The following is a 23358-nucleotide window of genomic DNA, read 5'->3' on the forward strand; positions in this document are numbered from 1 at the left end:
GCTGGCTCCCTGCACACACACTCTCAGTGTCCATCCACTATTTCAATGGAACCAAGAGTCCTGGGTTTGCACTCCACCACTGTCCCTTCTGTGTTCCCCTGACTGGATGGAGACTTGGCCTTGCCTTCTGCCTCTTGGACAGGTCACGCTACTGCTCCTCCAGGAACCAACAAATACCCCAGTGGGAGAAGATGGTGCCAAGCCCTGACCCTATGATGCTTCTCTGCTGCTTCCCAACTATCCCTTAACCTGCTGGAACATTCATTATATTCAAATGACAGAGACTGGTTACCTCACCCATTGGGACTTATGCCTATATCTTGAGTAGGCCTCTGACACCCATGAAGACACTCAAGGATTATTAGGAGACTTTCTAACATATATGACAACGATGAATTCTCCTCCAGGCTAGGCCTAACTGGGACATGAGTGTTTCACTGCCTGGACACACCATCATGGTGCCCAAGGATCACCAGGAATCCACACTGATTGCACAGCCTCGCTTCTGGCCACACAGCAAGGCTTCTTGTCCACCAACCAGCATGAGGATGCTCTCCTGGAAATGTCCCTGGATCACCAGGTCATCTTCCAGCAGGGATCCTCCAGTATATCTGTATCAGATATCCAAGAATGGGGAAATGCCTCCGACACACATGAAGACACTCAAGGATTGTTAGGAATCTCCCTGAGGCCTGTGCCACATATCAATTCTCTACCCTAGCCCAATTGGGACATGAGAGCGATGCTCCCTGGACACACCATCATGGAGCCCGAGGATCTCCAGGAATCCACACAGACTGCACATACTGGCTTCTGGCGCACAAGCTGGAGGCTTCTCACCTGGAAGTGCCCAAAGACCACTAGGTCATCTTCCAGCAGGGATGCTCCAGTATCACTGTATCAGATATCTAAGGCTGTGGAAATACCTGATACACTCAAGGATTCTGAGGAGACTTCTTGAGGCGTATGCCATGCATTAATGCTGTAGTCTAGCCCGATTGAGACATGAGAGTGATGCTCCATGGACACACCATCAAGGTGCCCGAGGATATCCAGGAATCCACACAGATTGCACAGCCTGTCTTATGGCCCAATAGCCAGCATGAGACCACTCTCCTGGAAACCCCAGGACCACCAACCAGGTCATACACCAAAGGAATCCTCAGCACATATGTATCAGACACCCAAGGCTGGGGAAACACCTCTGACCCACATGAAGACACTCAAGGGTTCATAGGGACTTTCTGAGGCCTATGACATGCATGAATGCTCTAGCCAAGCCCAATTGGGACTTGAGAGTGATGCTCCCTGGACACACCATCATGGTGGTTCCTGAGGATCTCTAGGACTCCACACAGATTGCACAGCCTGGCTTCTTGCCCAACAGCCAGCAAGAAGCCACTATCCTGGAAATGCCCCAGCACCACCAGGTCATCTTCCAGTGGGAATCCTCCAGTACATGTGTATCAGCCATGCAAGCTGGGGGAACACCTCTGATCCACATGAAGACACTCAAGGATTCTTAAACTTCCTAAGGCCTCTGCCATGGATGAATGCTGAAGCCAAGCCTAACTGGGACATGAGAGTGATGCTCCCTGGACACACCATCATGGTGGTTACTAAGGATCTCCAGGACTCCACACAGATTGCACAGCCTGGCTTCTGGCCACACAGCCTGGCTTCTGGCCTACCAGCCAGCAGGAGGCTGCTGTCCTGGAAATGCCCAAGGACCACCAGGTCATCCTCCAGCAGGGATCCTCCATCACATCTGTATCAGCCATCCAAGGCTGGGGAAACACCTCTGATCCACATGAAGATCTCAAGGATTCCTAGGAAACTTCCTGAGGCCTAAGCCATGGATGAATGCTGCAGCTGAGCCTGATTGGTACATGAGAGTGGTGCTCCCTGGACACACTATTATGGTGCACAAGGATCTCCATGACTCCACACAGATTAAAAAGCCTGTCTTATGGCCCAACAGCCACCAGGAGGCTGCTCTCCTGGAAATGCCCAAAGACCACCAGGTCATCCTCCAGCAAGGATCCACCAGCACATCTGTATCAGACACCCGGGGCTGGGGAAACGCCTCCGACTTACATGAAGACACTCAAGGATTCTTTGGAGTCTTCCTGACGCCTATGCCATAGAAGAATGCTGCATTCGAGCCTGATCGGGACATGAGATTGATGCTCCCTGGACACACAATCATGGTGCCTGAGGATCTCCAGGAATCGACACACTGCTCAGCCTGGCTTCTGGCCACACAGCCTGGCTTCTGGCCTGCAAGCCAGCAGAAGGCCACTCTCCTGAAAATGCCCCAGGGCCACCAGGTCATCCTCCAGCAGGGATCCACCAGCATATCTGAATCAGACATCCAAGGCTGGGGAAACGCCTCTGATCCACATGAAGACTCTCAAGGATTCCTTGGAAACTTCCTGAGGCCTAAGCCATGGATGAATGCTGCAGCCGAGCCTGATTGGGACATGAGAGTGATGCTCTCTGGACACACCACCATGGTGCCCGAGGATCTCCAACTCCACACAGATTGCACAGACTGTCTTTTGGCCCATCAGCCAGCGTGAGGCCGCTCTCCTGGAAATACCCAAGAACCACCAGGTCATCCTCTAGCAGGGATTCTCCAGCACATCTGTATCAGACATCCAAGGCTTTGGAAACACCTCTGATCCATGTGAAGACACTCAGAAGTTCCAGACTTCCTGAGGCCTATGCCATCATGAATGCCACAGCCCAGCCTCATTGGGACATGTGTTCTCTGGACACACCATCATGGTGCACAAGGATCTCCAGGACTCCACACAGACTGCACAGCCTACTTTATGGCCCAACAGCCAGCAGGAGGCTGCTCTCTTGGAAATGCCCAAGGACCACCAGGTCATTGTCCATCGGGGATCCAGCAACACATCTGTATCAGATACCCAAGGCTGGAGAAATGCCTCAGACTCACCTGAAGACACTCAAGGATTCTCAGGAGTCTTCCTGAGGCCTATGCCATGGAAGAATGCTGCAGCCTGCCTAATTGGGACATGAGAGTGATGCTCCCTGGACACACCATCATGGTGCCCGAGGATCTCCAGGACTCCACACAGATTGCTCAGCCTGGCTTCTGGCCCAACAGCCAGCAGGAGGCTGCTCTCCTGTAAATGCCCCAGGACCACCAGGTCATCATCAAGCAGGAATCCTCCAGCACATGTCTATCAGCCATGCAAGGCAGGGGAAACACCTCTGATCCATGTGAAGACACTCAAAGATTCCTAGGAAACTTCCTGAGGCCTATGCCATGCATGAATGTTGCAGCCTAGCCTGATTGGTACATGAGAGTGATGCTCTTTGGACACACCATCATGGTGAACAAGGATCTCCAGGAACCCACACAGACTGCACAGCCTATTTTATGGCCCAACAGCCAGCAGGAGGCTGCTCTCCTGGAAATGCCCAAGGACCACCAGGTCATTGTCCATCGGGGATGCAGCAACACATCTGTATCAGACACCCAAGGCTGGAGAAATGCCTCAGACTCACCTGAAGACACTCAAGGATTCTCAGGAGTCTTCCTGAGGCCTAAGCCATGGAAGAATGCTGCAGCCTGCCTAATTGGGACATGAGAGTAATGCTCCCTGGACACACCATCATGGTGCCCGAGGATCTCCAGAACTCCACACAGACTGCACAGCCTGGCTTCTGACTTGCCAGCCTGCAGGTGGCTGCTCCTCTGGAAATTCCTCAGGACCACCAGGTCATCCTCCAGCAGGGCTAACAAACCAACCAACCAACAAAATGACAGCTGCTTAAGGAAGCAGTTTGGGCAGGTGAGCTGGCATGTGCCTTCAGCTCCAGCCCTGGAAAACCAGACTCCCTAGCAGATCTCTCTGGACTGGAGCTTGCTCTCCAACAAAAATTCCAGTTTCATGATTTACTTTTGAAATGCTCTTCTCCAGAGCAATATTTGTAATTCCAACTTCACTTACAAATTAATAAAATATGTGGACCCCAGTATGAGACTGTGTAAAGGAGTTTTTGAGAGAGCTAGAGAGAGAGTTTGTGTGTGTTTTTCTGTGTGTGTGTGTGTGTGTGTGTGTGTTTCTGTGTGTGTGTGTGTGTATGTGTGTGTGTGTGTATTTGAGAAAGCAGACAATAAAATCACAGGCAATCTGGGGAACCGTGAACACACACAGATTGCTTGAAAATCAGCCTGCTAGTGAAATGGAGGGTCTCACCTTCCCTTGGCCCCACAGAGTATAAAGCAACACTGAAAGTATCATCTTCAATAAGAAACATATTAAAATGTCAATTGCCGGAAATTGCTTCTGCCTACCGATATCAAGAAAAACAGGTATCTTTAAAAATTGAAATAGAATTAGAACACAAAGAAATGAACACACAAAAATAAATAAATAAATAAACAACAAACAAACAAACACCTGGAAGTGATGGGGTTCAGTGGGGAAAGGTAAATTTTTTTGTAAGATATGACGGGACCATTATTTTTCACATGAAAAGAGAAATTGAATAACTATCTGGTGGTTTTAATACCCCATTCCATCCAGATATGAGGATAAACTGTGCTGGGTGTGGTGGCCCATGCCTCCAACAGCAGCAGTGAGGACACAGAGAAGAATAGGGAGGGTTCAGGTCCCCACTGGCCACACTGAATTTTGGTAAACCTGACAGAGAGGTAAGCTGGGAAAGGAACATGGGAAACTATGAGGATCCACCGAGTGTGGTGCTGCATGCCCGGAATCCAGGTGAGGGCAGCTGGATCAGGAGTTGGAGCCCACACACAGCTACACAGAAGGTTCTAGGGCAATGGGAGCTGTAAGGGACAGTGTCAAAGAGATCAAAAAGTAAAGAGGGATGGGAGAGATGGCTCAGCACTCTGAGTTGTCATCCTCAACCCGTGTGGAGAGGCCACTTTGAGGGCTCAGAGGTCCCATGGCAGGCATACAGCAGAGCAGACATTTACAAAATAATTCATTACAGTAGTAAAATTACAGTTATGAAGTAGCAAATAATTTTAGGGCTGTGGGTCCTTAATCCATTAGGTACTGTTTGAAGTATCCCAGCATTAGGACTGTGGTAAACTGTTCACTTAGGAGGACTGTCTGCTCTTGTAGCACCCACAGGATAGCACTTAACCACCTGTAACTACAGTTCAGCAAGATCTCTAACACCCTCTTCTCTCCAGGCTCTTATATGTCCCAAGTGCATGTACACTAACAAAGGCCTACAAATTTGCACATAAGCCAATGAAATATAAATGAATAAAGGTTTAACAGAAAGAATGAAAAATCAGAGGTTAAGAACTTCTTGAACAGGGAGTGTGTGGTGTCTAGTCTTGGTTGTCATCTTTATTATCTCTGGAATTAACTAAACCCCCAGTGGTCAAATACACCTGTGAGGGATGTTTCTTGATTGCATCATTTGAGGTGGGAAGTATAGCTGAATATTTTCTGAGTCCTGCCCAGTCCACAGCCACCTAGACTCAAGTAAACCCACAGAGGCTTATATTAATTAAAACTTCTCTGCCATTAGCGCAGGCTTACCATTGACTACCTCTTAAACATAAATTCAACGTATTTGTGTGAATCTATATGTCATCACGTGTTTTGTGGCTTTATCTGTGTGTCATTACATGCTGCTCCCTGGACAGCAGGCTGGTATCTTGTCACTGCCTTCCTCTTCCCAGAATTCTTTTTCTGCTTACCACACCTATACTTCCTAACTGGCTATAATAAAATCAACATTTTATTTATCAACCAATCAGAACAACATGGATTCACAGCATACAGAACATCCCATAGCATGGAGGACCCAATCTGAATCTGGTTCTTTAGAGGTGGAAAGATCCCCAGCACAGACGGAGAAGGAAGGTGCTGTTACATGCACCCCAGCCTTTGGGAGGTAGAGACAGTCCATCAGAAGTCCAAGGTTATCCTCACTGCAGAGTGTTTTGGGCCAGTTGGGTTGGGTACATGACACTCTTGCTGAAAAGAAATGCTGAAAGTATTTTTAAAGTCCTTAGAGTACTTTGAAGAATAAAGAGAAAAAGGAACAGAGCCCACAAGAAGAGAGGGTCATGGGGATTGAATGAAATCAAGGTCTATTTTACACATGTATGAGACTGTCCTAAGGAACACTGTACAGTTGTCAGGAGGAGGAAAGATGGAGGGAAGACTTTTTCAAGAACTGACTAATACCCCAGTGGGAGAGAGCTGTTCATTTCTTCTTGGCTGCTATTCTATAACCCTCTGGTGAATGAGACTTGATGTAGAATTTCATCTGCTGTTTTCAGTATCCTTTGAGTTTTGGATTTCTATATGTTGTAAGTTCTCATAGGGCCTTTTGACTCATGGAAATGTGCTGGAGGTAGTCTTTGCCTCATAGTTTATGCTTTTCACTCCACAATTCCCTTTTTTCTCATGTAATCCAAACTTGTTAAAATATTCCTTCATTATTGAGTTTGTCTCATCTCCTTGGAAAATAATATATTACTTAAAAATGGTAAAAGAAAAAAACTCAAACATTTGAAGTTTATATTTTTTTGATTTATTTTTATGTGCATTGGTCTTTTCCCTGCATGTTTGTCCTTGCATGTGTGACAGATCCCTTGGAACTTGAGTTCTTGGCAGTGTTTAGCTGCCATGTGGGTGCTGGGAATTTTTCTCTGGGTTATCTGGAAGAGCAAGTGTTGCTCTTAACCACTGAGACCATTTCCACACTAGTTTTTTTCAGTTTTATTTGCATAATATTTTTCTTGAATCTTTGGGAATTTCACATTATGCACCTTATCACACTCACTTTCCAGTCACTCCATGTCCACCCCACCCCCACTTTGGGACCTCTCTCCTAAGAAAAGAAAAAATTAAATAAATATAAAAATAAAGAAGTCCAATTTGTGTTATATATATACTCACTGGAATATTTTCTAACTCCCAGTGTCCTACCCTGTAAATAGGACCGAGTCATTCCCCTTCAGCATTCTCCCACAAGCCTTCAATTGTGGAGAATTATTAAATTTTTTCTATTTTACATACCAACCCCAGCTCCCCCTCCCTCCCCTTCTCCCACCTCCTCACCTCCCTCCCACTCTACCCCCATCCACTCCTCAGAGTGGGTAAGGCCTCCCATGGCAGTCAACAAAGTCTGGCATACCAAGTTGAAGGAGAGCCTAGCCCTCACCCCATTGTATCAAGGCTGAGCAAGGTATCCCACCACAGGGAATGGGTTCCAAAAAGTCAGTTCATGTACCTGGGATAAGTCCTGGTCCTGCTGCCAGGGACCCCACAAACAGATCAAGCCACACAACTGTCACCCACATTCAGTGGGCCTAGTTTGGTCCCATGCAGGTTCCCGAGCTGTCAGACCAGAGTCAGTGAGCTCCAACTAGCACCAGTCAGCTGTCTCTGTGGGTTTCCCCATCATGATCTTGACCCCCCCCCTTTTTTTTGAATGCCGAATGTCATTTATTGAAGGAGGGAGGAGATCTAAATACAGGCTTAGAGCACAATGGGAGAACCCTAGAGGGCAGAAGTTCGCTTCTGATGTGTTTTGTTTTGGGGGGGGGAGGGGAGTTGAGGATCGAACCCTGGGCCTTGCCCTTGCTAGGCAAGCGCTCTACTGAGTTAAATCCCCACCCCACTTGCATCTAAGCTGTTAACGCCCCCAATATGCTAGATACACAGACAAGTAACATAACCTTAAGCATTCAGGAGGGTGAAATCTCGCAGGGAATTAGCATAGGGAGGATATCAAGGTCAAGGTCAGCAAGCAAGGCAAGAGTTACCCAAAACAGGGCCAGGGACCTACAGGTCCCCCCCACTTTTACTAAAAAAATAAATAAATAAATGAGCTTCTGACTTAGGTTGTGTGGGACGTCAGCAGGTCACCTTACCCGTCATGGAGACCTGTCCAGGCCACACAGGCACTCTGTCTTAGGTTGGTGAGCGCCCCCCATTACCCGTCTCTGAATACTCATTATCATACAGGCTCAATTGTGTGAGAGCTGCAGAGTTAACTGTTGCCAAACATCTAAGTGGTGCTGGGCTTGCAATCTGTGTGTTCAACACAGAAAAGACCAACAGAAGTTTTAACCCACTTATAGCCGGTAGGCTAAAGGCAATTGAGCTATTCCCTTCCTTAACAAGCCTTACTATAAATTGGAGTCCTTGTAAGATGGTATTCCAAGAGCAAATGGAACTTGAATTTGTAAATTTATAATTTTCAAAGCCAATCGAAATGTATATAACTATTGATTTAAATTTGTCATGCCCAATAAAATGAAAGATTAATTAACTGTGGTAGCTACTTTTGCTGCCTGGGTCTCCACTGTGCTAGCTGTAGTAACCCATTATGAAATGGCAATCCCACAAACAGTAGTAGCAGTGGTCACTGTTATAACAGCAACAATGGCAGCAGCGATGTCAAATTCTCTTCTGGAGCATGTGGGTATCCATTGGCATGGACATAACTCCAGGAACACAAACTGGTGAGGCTCATTATTCTTGATCCGAGCACAACTTAAGCTGGCCGCTCTTAACAGTGTAATGTTTCATTGAGGGTTGCTCAGTAATTGAGTAAAACCAAATCTTATTATAAGCAACAGTCATCCTAGAGTCCCCCATGCCATATATATAGCCTTATAGTTCTATGGCTAACCAGCATTCTTATCACAACTTTTATGAGTTCTCTTCAATGGCTTCCTGTTTAGGTTGTTACTTTTGGGGGACATAGGGGTTGTCATAGTGTAGTGGATAGCCATCCCAGCATTGGCCTGAAGTTCCAACCCCCATTGAGGCTTTGGTAATGGTCACGCCCACAAGGCGGGACGGGAGGAGGAAGCAGAAAACCCAAGATAGAGAGGAGGGGCACGCTCTCTTGGTTCGGGGACGCTAGACGAAGGAGGTGGACTGAGCAGAGTTCTCCAGAGAACACCGCCATACTGCGCCATACCTTTGCTAGACCCTACAACCCATCCCTTCATTTGTAAGTTACCCCACAAAATAAGCCTCCCTTTTAAATATGTGGAGTGGCCTTAATAATCTCACCACCAATATCTGGCGCCCAACGTGGGGCACGAACCCATGACCCTGAGATTAAGAGTCTCATGCTCTACCGACTGAGAGATTCTTCAGTCCCGTATCAGAAGAGCCCTCTGGTGTGAGACAGAAGGAAACCAATTATAAGGGATCATTATCTTCAAGATTCTAATTCTCTCCATGCTTACTCTTGATTTCTTGGAATCCTTTCTTACATGCCATGACTTCTTTAAATCCAAACCTTCCATTCTGATAAAAAATAAGTTTTTTCCAATATCAATCTCTGAAGTCTCCAGAAGGAAGATGGGGCCCCAACAACAACAACTCTACCCGATCCAGAATGATGCCATGGTAATCATCATCATACTACACTTCTTGCCAGGATTTCAGACAGTCTCACCCATTACTCTGAGAGCTGCTGCAGAATCTACAGTTAGTCTAACTGAGATTTAACTATCTGAGCTTTCTCACAATACCCAACAGAGATACCATTGCCCCCTAAACAGCAGGAAGCAATTCTAAGAAAACAACGCCCCTTATCCCTAAGGTTTCATATTTCTCAGGGTTATGGATAATGGTTCTAGGGTTGGGGGTGGAAGAAACTGTTAAACTCACTACTCTCCTTAAGGAAAGAAAATATGTCTCAAAAAAAAAAAAAGGGAAAAGAAGAAATGGCATGGATAGGTATAAGATATTATGGTAGACTATCATATACATTAGTAAACAAATTTAATAAAATAGCAGCCTTAGATAATTTGCACTGTTATGAATTTTTATATGTTGATACAAATATAAACTTTTTATATTCCTATCTAAGATAATTTGTATATTGATACAAATACAGAACTATGTTTGTTATATTGTACCCATATTTTTACTCTTACTTGAAATATTTGTATATTGATATAAATGTAAATTTATATCTGTCATACTATATGTATGTTCTACTTCTGTTTAAGATATTATGTATACTGATATATATTTATGATTATTATCATATTGCATATTGCACTATACATTCCTACCTCTGTTAAAGATATTTTGTGTATTGTCACAATTTAAAGTCATTGTCCTTTTACTGTACATTTGCTTACACACTGTTTGCCTTATTTATAGGAAGCCTTAGTCCTTAGGTTGTTTAGGTAGATAAGACTTATAGAGTTATTGTCACCTATGCTTATCATCTCTATAATTATGTTAGTTAGGTTATCCAGATTTATAAATACATAGGTCAGATGGACAGGTAATCTTCAAACACTTCATGGACCTAGAGAATATGGCATTTAAATAACTTAGAATTCTGTTGACGTGAGACACAATCGCTCCTGGCAGCACCAATTTGATCCTGAGAGAATGTTGGGCTTCTAAGACATTTCCATTTGGAAGTTTGTCTTCTTGGCACAAAATGGCCTACTGGGCAAAGAACTGCCCTTGCCTCAACTACTGACAGTACAAATGCTGTCCTTTCTGGACAAGCGGGACACAAGGAAAGCGACCAGTATACTTTGCCAAGACAGGGTAAGATGGTCTTTCAGAATTCCTGCTTCTGAAAATGGTCTGTCAGATACTCTAGGCCTGTAGCCAATTTGAATGCACCAACGATGCTGAGAAACATTAGGTGACTGTCCAGGCTGCCAGCTGTCTCTGTCTACTCTTGCAAGACTCCCGAAAGTTGCTTGCATCCTTCTCCCATTTCTCAGGTATTATTATATTCCTTCTTGGGTCTTTGATGAGGTTGGAGATTAGCAGTTATAGTTACAACTTAGTATATATACATATATAATATCTTAGAATATATTAAGTATTAGACTCAGGTTCTTTAGGATAGAACACCTTTTGGAATAATCTTTGTAACATGCCACATACCCATGCTCTAGACTTCCCTGGATTTCACTATGTGTTTTTTGCTTGATATTGTTTGCACTTATTGTAATTCCAACTTTTCTAGGTCATTATCCCTCATTACTCTTGGACAATATTTGATAACCATCTCTTTGTATATAGTCTTGTATTAGGTTAGAACTTTCTTATTTAGACAAAAGGGGGAGATGTAGTGGATAGCCATCCCAGCATTGGCCTGGAAGTTCCAACCCCCATTGAGGCTTCGGTAATGATCACGCCCACAAGGCGGGGCAGAGGAGGAAGCAGAAGACCCAAGATAGAGAGGAGGGGCACGCTCTCTTTGTTCGGGGACGCTGGACGAAGGAGGTGGACTGAGCAGAGTTCTCCAGAGAACACCGCCATACTGCGCCATACCTTTGCTAGACCCTACAACCTATCCCTTCATTTGTAAGTTACCCCACAAAATAGACCTCCCTTTTAAATACATGGAGTGGTCTTAATAATCTCACCACCAATATCATAGAGGTCTTCCAATGTCCTTTTCTCAACTCTGCATCTGCAACCATTGCTATCACTGCAAAAGTAGTCTCTTTGCTGTTCACAGTCAGCAGGAGCATGGATTTTGTGCTTCCACACAGTTTGTCAATAGTTCAGATCATGAACACTGGCTCCAGCTGCTGTAGGACTATAGACCCAGACAAGGCCCTTGGAGGCAGCTCAGACTACTATCATCAACATAACCTCGTGTGGCAGCACAGGCTTCAGACATCAATGTGGCTTCAGGCTTCAGCACAGATCATGGATACCACATGGCCTTTGGTGGTAACATTGGCCAGGGACATCAATATAGACCTGGTTTTCAGTAGGACCTTAGACTCAGATATGCCCCTTAGTGGCAGCACTAAACATCACTGTGGCTCCATGTGGCAATGCAGACCACTCACATCAATATGGTCCCCAGTGTCAGCATGGCCCATTGTCATTAACATGGCCTCAGTATTACAGTATTGACTGTAAACATCCAGGTAAATCTCAGGCTTCACAGTTTGGGGCAGTATTGTGAACAAACACCAACATGGCCTCTGGTGGCATCATGGACCAAGATAGTCCTTCAAGGAGATACAATCCAGAAAATGAAACATCCCTCATCTCAGGCCTCCATCATTGCTCAGAGCTGGGGAGACCCCACTGTACAACACCCTACTTAAACTCTACTGGGCAACACGATCCCCATTGACCTCAGCCCTGTCTCATGCCTGCCACTGTCCCCAGTTCTGACTCTCCACAGCACACGAACAGCTCCATTTTTCTATCTTTCCCACCTCTCCATTGCAGATCTGGTCACTGTCACACCTACAAGGTGAGGCTGAGAGAGGACCCTGAAGACCCGAGATCTGGATGGGCCGGCTCTCTTGGTTCCTGGACTCTAGACACTGGAGGTAGACCGAGCAGAGTTCTCCAGAGAACACCGCCGGACTGCGCTATACCTTTGCCAGACCCTGCAACCTACCCCTTCATTGTAAGTTACCCCACAAAATAAACCTCCCTTTTAACTACGTGGAGTGGCCTTAATAATGTCACCAACACACACACACACACACACACACACACACACACACACACACACACACACACACACTCTTTGAGGCCTGGCTGGCTTCTGCTGCCTGTCCATTTGTGTTTTCCTAGTACTCATAATAGTAGAAATACACATCTTCATTACTACCTCTATGCTCACAAATCTAAAAAAGTCTATCATCTTTTTTCAATAAGAAAAAGTTAGTGATGTCCTGGTCTACAGTTATCCACAAAGTGCTAGAGCAGTGGTTCTCAACCTTGCTAATGCTGTGACCTTTTAATACAGTTCCTCCTGTGTGCTGACCCCCAACCATAAAATTATTTTGTTGCTACTTCGTAAGTGTAATTTTGTTACTGTTATGAATCAGAATGTAGATATCTGATATATGACCCCCATGAAAGGGTCATTTGACCTTTTAGGCCAGCCTGTTCAAGCTTTTTCTTTAAGACATCATGGGAAAAACTTACAGGTGCACATGAAGAAGACAAGACATGATCACAGAATAAAATAACACAACTAGAAGCATTAATGTCTGTCAGGTAATGTTGAAACTGAAGTTTGGAGAATTTGGCATGATACAGGAGCTGAAAGAATAGATTGGGCTAGAGACAGTGATGATGCATACCTTTAACCCCTTGGGAGACAGAAGCAGGAGATCTCTTTGAGCTCAAGGCCAGCTTGGTCAACCAGAGCTACATACAAAGGTACTAGAGTGGGAGGCTGGTAATTAATGCCAATCTTGAAGCCAGTGAGGCACCAGTCCACGAACTGGATGCTGCACTTGGTCTTGATTGTAGCAATAGCAGCATTGACATCTTTGGGAACCCCATTACCATGGTACAACAGGCAGCAAGCCATGTGTCTACTATGGCAAGAGTCACATTTCAACATCTAGTTGGCTGGCTCGAAGCAGGCATTGGTGATTTCTGCTACAGAAAGCTGCTCATGGTAGCCTTTTTCAGCAGTGAAGACAAGAGCATGTGTGGCCATAGGGAAGCAGGTGTGGAGTTGGGCACCAGGTTGGTTTGGAATTCTGTCAGGTCAACATTTAGGGCCCCATCAAATCTCAGAGAAGCAGTGATGGAAGACACAGCCTGGCTAATAAGGTGGTTAAGGTTAATGTAGTTTGGGTGCTCAATATTAAGGTTTCTATGACAGGTGTCATATATGACCTCATTGTCTACTATGAAGGCACAATCAGGGTGCTCCAGAGTGGTGTGGGTGGTGAGGATGGAATTGTGGGTCTCTACCACATCAATGGAAACCTGGGGTCTGAGAAACTCCAGCTTGGACTTTCTTCTGTAATCAACAGAAGGCCGCTCTATCGGCAACGAGGTGAATCCAGAGTCAGTTCTCCCATAACAGCTGTGGAAAAACAAGAAACCCTGAAAACCTGTGTACTTGTCAGCCAGTTTTTTAATTCAGTTCAAAACAAGGTCAATAATCTCCTTGCTGATGGTGTGTAATGGCCACAGGCATAGTTATTGGCAGCATCTTCCTTGTTTGTGATGAGCTACTTGGAGTAGAAGAGCTGGCAGCATCCAGTGTGAACTTTATCAATAATTGTTGGTTCCAGGTCTATGAACACTGCCCATGGCACATGCTTGCCAACAATGGTCTCACTTAAGGTGTTGAAGGAGTCATGTCCTCCCCCAATGATCTTGTCACCTGCTTCTGGCCATCAGCTTGAATGCCATGTTCCAGGCAGTAGATCTCCCAGCAGGCATTGCCAATCTGAACACTATGCTGGCCAACATGTATGGACATGCACTCCTGCATGGTAGCTTTGGTTTAGAAGGTGAGGGTGACAGAAGCAAACACTGGGGACCAACAGCTAAGAGTCGGGGTAAGTAATACAATGAAGCCTAGATAATTTCTTGAAATATTAACTCTTCAAATGTACTGCTTATCCCTTCAAGATCTCCCATCTTTTTGTTCTTACACTCCCTCAGTCTAGCTAAGTTTTCTTCTTTCTGTGTATGGAGGTAGGTAGACAGATTTTTCCCATACAGCAGATTGAACTGTCTCCAACAGTTCTTTGCTATCTTGCAAGGGATGAGTTAAGCATGGTCATGCTGTTTTTTTTTTCCCCTTCCCCAGAGCTGAGGACCAAACCCAGGGTCTTGCGCTTGCTAGGCAAGCACTCTACCACTGAGCTAAATCCCTAACCCAGCTGTTTTGTTTCATACAATCTACAAAGTTGTGACAGATCCTTGACTTTCTTGGAGGCAGCACCCTGGAGTGTGGGCTCTGTGACTGACTATGAAGTATGGAACATGCCCAGAGTCCCATTTAGGGCTAACCCCGGGGCAGTGTCTTCATTCCTAGGCAGTGTTTAGCTACATTTTTCTCTTGTATTTGGTTTCAGATTTGAGGTTGTTTGTCCAACTGTTTATCTAAGAAAGAAAAAAAAAATCAAGCCAGGCATGGTGGCACATGCCTTTAATCCCAACATTTGGGAGACAGAGGCAGGCAGATCTCTAAATTCAAGGCCAGCCTGGCCTACTGAGTGAGTTCCAGGACAGCCAGGGCTATTATACAGAGAAACTCAGTCTCAAAAAGATAATTAAATTCCTTGATCAATAGCAGTTGAAGCCATCAAAAGAAACCAGTATTGGGTGGCACCTTTGAGCTGGCAGTGGAGACAGAGTTAGGCATCAGCCTGCATCGCCTCAGCTGTCAGAGCTGTCCCTTCCACCTCCATCCCCTTCAGCCAAGCTTTGTCAATCTGTTTCGTGCCAATTCCTGATTAGAACTCACATGATTCTTGTACTAACTGGTTTTGTGTATCAGCTTGACACAAGCTAGAGTCATCTGAAAGGAAAACTCAGTTGAGAAAATGCTTACGTAAACTCCAGCTGTAAGGTATTTTCTTAATGTGCAATAAATGAGGGAGAGTCCAGCCCACCGTAGGTGGTGCCATCCCTGGGCTGTTAGTCCTGGGTTCTATAAAAAGGTAGACTGGGCAAACGATGAGAAGTAAGCCAGTGCTTCATGACCTCTGCGTCAGCTCCTACCTGCAAGATCCTACCATGCTTGGGTTCCTGTCCTGACTTCCTTCAATGATAAACAGCAATGTGGACTTGCTCTTTGGTCATGGTGTTTTGTTGCAGCAATAAAAACCCTAACAAAAATATCTTTATTTAACCTGTTTTTTATTACTTCCCGAATACATCTCTCTTCTCTCCAATCTACTTTCCCTTCTCTTTGTAATTATGAACTTACATTTTACCAATATCATTCTTCAATTTCATTTCCCTATTTCTTCCTTAACACCTTTGTCCACACTTGGCCAAAGTAAATATATACTTAATAAATAAATGATACACAAATGTAATGCAGTGGATCTTTCAAAGTTTATTATTATTATTATTATTATTATTATTATTATTATTATTATTACTAATAATAATAAGATAAAAGTTAAGGGAAGTAATATTTAGTGGAGGTGAAGAAATTGTCTTATTATGAAGGGGCACAATGATAGAGTGTAGTGGCACAGTCCCTTAATTCCAGCATAGGGAGGCAGAGGCAGGTGGATTTCTGAGTTCAAGGACAGCCTGGTTGACAGAGTGAGTTCCAGGATAGCCAGGGCAACACAGAGAAACCCTGTCTAAAAAAACAAAAGCAAAAGCAAAGCAAAGCGTTGTTGGTTGGGGTTTTTTGCTTTGTGTTTTGGGCTTTTTTGTTTTGTTCTGCTCTTTTGGGGGGCCCACCACCCAGCTCCCAAATAAACCACACAGAGAAGCTTATTCTTAATTATAAATGCCCAGCCTTAGCTTGGCTTGTTTCTTGCCAGCTTTCCTTAACTTTCAATTATCTCATCTACCTTTTGCCTCTGGGATTTTTCCTTTTCTTACTTCTGTATATCTGACTTTCACTCTTACTCCATGGCTGACTGTGTGGCTGTGTGGCTGGCCTCTAGCATCCTCTTCTGTGGTGATATATTGTGTCTGCCAATATATTGTGCACAATAATAAAGCTTATCTGAGGAGCAGAGAAAAAAGCCAGCCACTATATTAAACATAGAAGTCAGACAGTGATAGCACACACCTTTAATCCTAGCATTCAAGAGGCAGAGATCCATCCAGTGAGTTCAAAGCCACACTGGGAACAGAGCCAGACATGGTAACACATGCCTTTAATCCCAGCACAAACCATAGAGGTCTGGAGGTCTGTACAGACAGACAGGAAGTGAGATGCAGAGAACAGAAAGGCATATAGGTGTGGGTATACAGGAAGTAGGCCTCTCTGGAAGCTGAGGGTTAGTAAGGTCAGGTTGGCTCTGGCTTGTCCTATTCCTCTGATCTCTCAGTTTTAACCCTAATATCTGGCTCCGTGTTTTTTATTAATAAGACTGTTTAGCAATTCATCTTACACTCCTTATTCTCTTGCTCTTCGTTTCCTCCCAGATTTCTCCTTCTATTTATTATTTCTGCCTGCTAGCCCCACCTATCCTTCCTCCTATTGGCTGTTTGTGGTATTGTATTCCCCAAAATATTGTGCACCCTAATAAACTTATTTGGGGTCAGAACAGAACAGCCACTAGATAGACACAAAGGCTAGAAAACAGTGGCACACACGCCTTTAATCCTATCACTTGGGAGGCAAAGATCCATCTGGAAACAGCCAGGCATGGCGACTCGTGCCTTTAACCCCAGGAAGTGATGGCAGAAAGGTATATAAGGTGTGAAAACCAGGAACTAGAGTGGGTTAAGCTTTTAGGCTTTTGAGCAGCATTTCAGCTGAGATTCATTTTGGATGAATAATCAAGAGGATTCCAGTCTGAGGAAACAGGATCAGCTGAGGAGTTGGCAAGGTGAGGTAGCTGTGGCTTGTTCCGTTTCTCTGTTCTTCCAGCGTTCACCCCAATACCTGGCTCCAGATTTGTTTTTATTAATAAGAACTTTTAATATTTGTGCTACAACTGTTCAGTTTTGTGGGGTTTTTTTGGGGGGGGTGGGTCGAGACAGGGTTTTTCCATGAAGTTTTGGTGCCTGTCCTGGATCTCACTCTGTAGATCAGGCTGGCCTGGAACTCACAAAGGTCCACCTGGCTCTGCCTCCCAAGGGCTAGGATTAAAGGCATGTGCCACTGCTGCAGCTCAGCAGCTGTTCAGCTCTTTATTAGACCATCAGGTGCTTTAGACAGGCAAAGAATCACAGCTTCACAGAGTTAAACAAATGCAACATATATATATATATATATATATATATATATATATATATATATATATATATATATGCATCTTTGCACCATTAAAGCAATTGTTCCACAACATAAATGAATGTAACACCTCTTAAAGTAATACTACAACAGCAAATGAACTGTGGTGTTACACACTTTAACACCCATCACTCAGGCAGAAGTAGGCAGATTTTTCTGAGTTCAAGGCTAGCCTGGTCTACAGAAGTGAAGTTCATGATATGCAGGGCTACATAGTAAGATCCTGTCTCAAAAGCAAATGAGAGGGGTTATCCAGTGCTCTGCTATACTGTACTTAATCTAACCAACACTCCCAAATGTCCGTGAAGTTTGGAATTTATCTTGATTTCTCCTTGGGATAATAAAAGGCACAATTATTCATCATGGCACACTCCATTCCAAAGCACAGACATCTATCTAATTGGTTTTCAAGAATTGTTCATGGTAATGAGCCATAACCCAGAATTGGCAGTTGTCCCTTAGTACTATTTTAGAGTCCTTTTTTAAAACTATTGTGTATAATGTCATCAATATCTTTTGACACACACCACCCTTATAACATTCTCTGGAAAAAAGATTGCCATTATAACCAAGTTGTTACCAGGCCAGTCAGTATATGAATGCTGTTTATTAAAAAAAAAGTATGGACAGATATAAAAGGTGACATTTATAGTGTTTTGTGAACAATGAAATTTCCTAACTGATACCATATTCTTTGCTTGGCTTTTTTACTAAACTGTATTTTAAAAACATGGCATAAATGTGTGTGGTTTATTTCTAATAAAGATTTGACTTCCATATGAATATACTATAGTCTATTGATTATTTTACTTTTTATTTATTTAATTTGAGACACAGTCTTTCTGTGTAAGCCAACCTGGCCTCAAACTTAGACCCTCCTACCTCTTCCTTCAACGTGCTGGGGTTCCTGAGAGGTCTGCTCTTTTCTGAAGGGAAAGAGAAGAGGAGTTGTGAATCTGGGGGACAGGGGGAGTGGAGGGGTGCTGGGGAAGACAGAAGGACTGGGAGAAGAGGGAGAAGCCAGTCAGAATCTATTATATGAAAAAAAAAATTTTAAAGAAGTTAATGACTGCTGGGAGCAAGAGAGTCTACTTCAAAGATGACCCCCCCAAACCAGTGCTTCTCAAGGGTCAAATACCAGATATCCTACATATCAGAGTTAGAATGGGTGTGGCCTTGTCGGGAGAAGTATGTCCCTGTGGGTGGGCTTTGAGGTTTCCAAAGCTCAAGCCAGGCCCATTGTCTCTCTCTTCTTGCTGCCTTCAAATCCAGATGTGGAACTCTCAGCTGCTTCCAAACCATGTTTGCCTGCATGTCGCCATGTTCCCCACCATAAGGACAATGGAGTACACTTCTGAAACTGTAAGCCAGCCCCAATTAAACGTTCTCCTTTATAAGAGTTGCCATGGTCATGGTGTCTCTTCAAAGATAGAACACCGACTAAGACAGATCTTAACAATTTACTTCCTTTCTGCCATAATCTGAACATTTATAATCCCTATAAATTCCTATGTTGAACACCTGGTAATTGATATGCTAGTAGCAAGAGGCAGTAGCTTCCAGGGGTAATTAGATCATGGAGATGGATCCCTCATGAATGACTTTCAGTGATCCTCTCTCTGGCTTTAGGGCCAAGCTGCCACTGAGAAAAACCCATGAGATAATTTCAGCCAGTCTGCCTTGCTTTGCGTCATACCAGGCCCATCCTTTGTGGCTAAGTGATCAGGGAGCTTGCCCATGGCTCATTACCCATCCCAGGCACCCAAATGAGCTGCATTCTTCCTCCAGCTCACACAAGGAGACAAAACATGCCTAGCCTGGTTTTACTTTCTCTCCTAAGCCCTTACCCTTTCCCAACTGGGGGTCCTTCTGAAATCCTAGAGGTCTGCTCCCAAGTGGAATGTTCCATACAGCACCCAAACTGAGATTACAGTAGAGATAAATAAAGGATTAGCTTCTGAGTTTCAGGACTAAATAAAGGATCAGATTCTTGGTGATTGGGACGTAAAAGAAATGTGGGGGTTTGTTCATGGATGAACCCTTTCAGAAGCAGTTTGGGGCAGTGGGTGGGATCAGAAGTTCAACTCTCCCTAGGTCCCTCTAAGCCACCCTCACTGCCCACCCCATCCATCTGGTTTCCCTTGTGAGAAAGGAAGCACTGGCTAGGGCAGCAAGGAGGCCTGGAGGAGTCTGGGTCTAGTGTGCAGACGGCTGGGTACTGAGGGTGGGAGGCACTTCCATGTGTGATATCCAGGGAACACTTCTCTTCAGCAAGAGCATTCTCCAGAACATTCCTAGCCACCTAAGACCAAGCAAAAGCAGGCATGTGGCTCAGGCTAGGCTTCCTTTAACCCAAGTTTGATGGTGGCTTGCTTGTCCTAGGTCCTGGTGAACTGGTCATGAGTTAGTAAGGTTTGAAGACTCTCTGAAGCAGACACAGTGGGGTACCTGGGGTACCTGAATGGAGGGAGGGGACCATAGATGAACTCAGGGAGAGAAAGGAACTAAGACATTATCACAGGGATGGGGGCTGTATAGCCACCTGAGAACCACAAGCACTGAAGCCAGTGCTAAGACACCAGAAGAATGGCAGGCTGTGCCCACTGAGCCCTGTTTCTGAAAGCAGAGAGCCTGTGTGGGTTCCTGCGATGGGAGCCATCTCCATACAGGCTACATTAGCACACACTGAAGCACCAGGTTAAGAGACTTCTGTTTCTACCTAACACGGGACTTCGCAAAGATCTGTTTGTTGAGGGCAGAGAAGAAAAAAAGCCAGAGCATTACGTTTGCTTTTCACTTTGTACTTCTGGTTTTAGGAGCCACGTAGACAGCCAAATACACACACACACACACACACACACACACACACACACACACACACACACACACACACACCCCAGTCTGTTCTTGATTGTTTCTTCACAAGGAGCACGATTTGGGCTTGTGGCTCAGGTTGGGGAGAGTTATGCAGGACCCGCACAGGACAGCTGAGAATGAGCCTAGATCCTGGAGCTCTCATTTGACTTGTGACCCTTCTGAGTGTACCTCTCGGGCTTGAGTGTAAGAGCTAAGAGCCTCTGTCACCTGGGGACCAGCAGAGTGGGAGAAGCAGACAACCATCCTTCCCTGTGTCCCCCCTCCCTGGTGCAGAAGCACTCAACTCCAAATCACCGTCTGATCCAACTCCTAGAAAGCAATGGGCATAAAGGGAGGCCCCCTCAAGAGTATTAACTTCCACTCTAATCCTGAGCCCATGCTTCCAAGACTGCCTGCAGCAGGATTCCCAGGAAGGCCTGCTGAAAAATAGGATGCCCAGGCCCCACCTCAGCCATATGGATGATCTCCTTGGAGCCTTGGAATGTACATGCTGCAAGGGCTCCAGTCACTAGCTGGATATTCCAGAAAGACTTGAGTACCACTTCGTTAGACATTCTGCATGGGTCTGTAGTTTTGTCTCTTTCTGCAGATTTAAAATTCTTCTCTGCTGCTCTAGACCAGGCCCTGTTCTAAAATGCAGAGGGTGTAGCTGTATGTGGAGGCCCACCTACAAAAAGCTACAGTGATTTTGTGTGGGGCGATACCCACCAACCCCACAGCTCCCCAGAGTTTTCTTCAGTGTGAGCAGCAGGAAATATTAGATAGAAGCGGAGATAAACAGAAAATACAGGATAGCCTCTACAGGGCCTGGAACCTTTTCCAACAGGCCCTGGAACCTTTTCCAACAGGCCCTGGAACCTTTTCCAACAGGCCCTGGAACCTTTTCCAACAGGCCCTGGAACCTTTTCCAACAGGCCCTGGAACCTTTTCCAACAGGCCCTGGAACCTTTTCCAACAGGCCCTGGAACCTTTTCCAACAGGCCCTGGAACCTTTTCCAACAGGCCCTGGAACCTTTTCCAACAGGCCCTGGAACCTTTTCCAACAGGCCCTGGAACCTTTTCCAACAGGCCCTGGAACCTTTTCCAACAGGCCCTGGAACCTTTTCCAACAGGCCCTGGAACCTTTTCCAACAGGCCCTGGAACCTTTTCCAACAGGCCCTGGAACCTTTTCCAACAGGCCCTGGAACCTTTTCCAACAGGCCCTGGAACCTTTTCCAACAGGCCCTGGAACCTTTTCCAACAGGCCCTGACTGTCTCTGCCCTAGGGTATTTATAGAGACGCCAAAGGGGTGGAGCAAAAGAACTCCCCCCAGCACAGCCAAGTGCAGGCCATCTCAGACACCTGTACTCAGGCCCATGGTCCTAATCATCTTCTCTATGTGGACCTGCTGGGTAAAGCCACAAGGAACATGAAAATGGGCTCCTACAGGTCCCCCCTCCTTTCTTAATATATATAAAAAATAACTCGTTATTAAGAGTTCACAACAATCTCCATAGCTGCTACACCTCCCGGAATGGGAGTAGAGGATGATAAAGGTGGTATTTCTCTTTTGAATTAGGTCCAAGGTGACTACAGCAGTCTTAGCTGCCTGAAGCCCTTTCTAATCCAAAAACTTAATGCAATCGCAAACTTAAAGAATCCCTTACCATCATTACCATTAACAGGTCAACATAAATATTGCTATACATAGTCACAATTCTCCCAATCTTACAACTCAAAGCAAACTCTTAACAGAACCATTTGAATTAACATATATGGTGCTATATATATAGTTAACGATTTTCTCAGTCTTACAACTTTAAGTCTTAATAGAATCATTTGAATTTTCTTGCTAACATAGGAAAAACTTCTGATGTATTCACATCAAACTTAAATATTTCCTTAACTTCACAATACCAAGGTGCATTAATACCAATAGGTTAAACATAATTTCTGCAAACATAATTTAACCTTAATTCACTCATAACTCCTTTTTATAATTTTTAAACAAAATCTCAAACCTAGTTAGAAAAAACCTAAAATTATACAATTCCTACAAACCCATATTGAAAAGCAATATTCTCAATCTAACCATTAACACTTTGAAAACTTTTAGCAAAACATCCAAACAGTTTTTTTTTAAGATTTATTTATTTATTATGTATACAATGTTCTGTCTGCACATATCCCCGCAGGCCAGAAGAGGGCACCAGATCTCATTACAGATGGTTGGGAGCCACCATGTGGTTGCTGGGAATTGAACTCAGGACCTTTGGAAGAGCAAGCAGCACTCTCAACCTCTGAGCCATCTCTCCAGCCCCCAAAAGCAGTTTCTTAATAAAACTCTTTACACTTTAAAAGTAGTCTTAGTATACCCATTTGCATTTCTTACTAACATGACATTAATCCACTCAAACAATAAGAAAATATTTTTTAAATTAAATAGACTAAGGAATATTAAGTCTCCCTTCTCTTTATAATTTTTTAAGCAAAGTCGCAAGCCTAGTTAGAAAACAAACTTTTCAGTATAAACAGTTCCATTTGTAACACAAATTCCAGAAAACAGTTCCTAGGTCACCACTACAAGTAAATTCAAAAATTATCCCATTGCAATGAAATCACTATTGTTCATTTCATTTCTTAAGTGCCAAAATTCTAATAATAAATTCTGGTCCGAGCCTTCCAAATATGAAGAACTCCGTAACAAAATCCTTGTAGTTTTATCTCATTTTTTAGGTTCAAAAAGTTCCAAAAAAGTAAATTCTGGTAGACTTCAACTTCCAAACATGAAGAGACATTT

General features: G+C 44.5%; 1 pseudogene; it reads right to left on the reverse strand.

Annotated features, from left to right (window-relative positions):
- Positions 1-469: 469 nt before the first annotated feature.
- Positions 470-14253, reverse strand: LOC118587641 (annotated as a pseudogene).
- Between the last annotated feature and the right edge of the window lie 9105 nt (positions 14254-23358).

The sequence above is a fragment of the Onychomys torridus genome, chromosome 7 (assembly GCF_903995425.1).
Source record: "Onychomys torridus chromosome 7, mOncTor1.1, whole genome shotgun sequence".
Classification (NCBI taxonomy): Eukaryota; Metazoa; Chordata; class Mammalia; order Rodentia; family Cricetidae; genus Onychomys; species Onychomys torridus.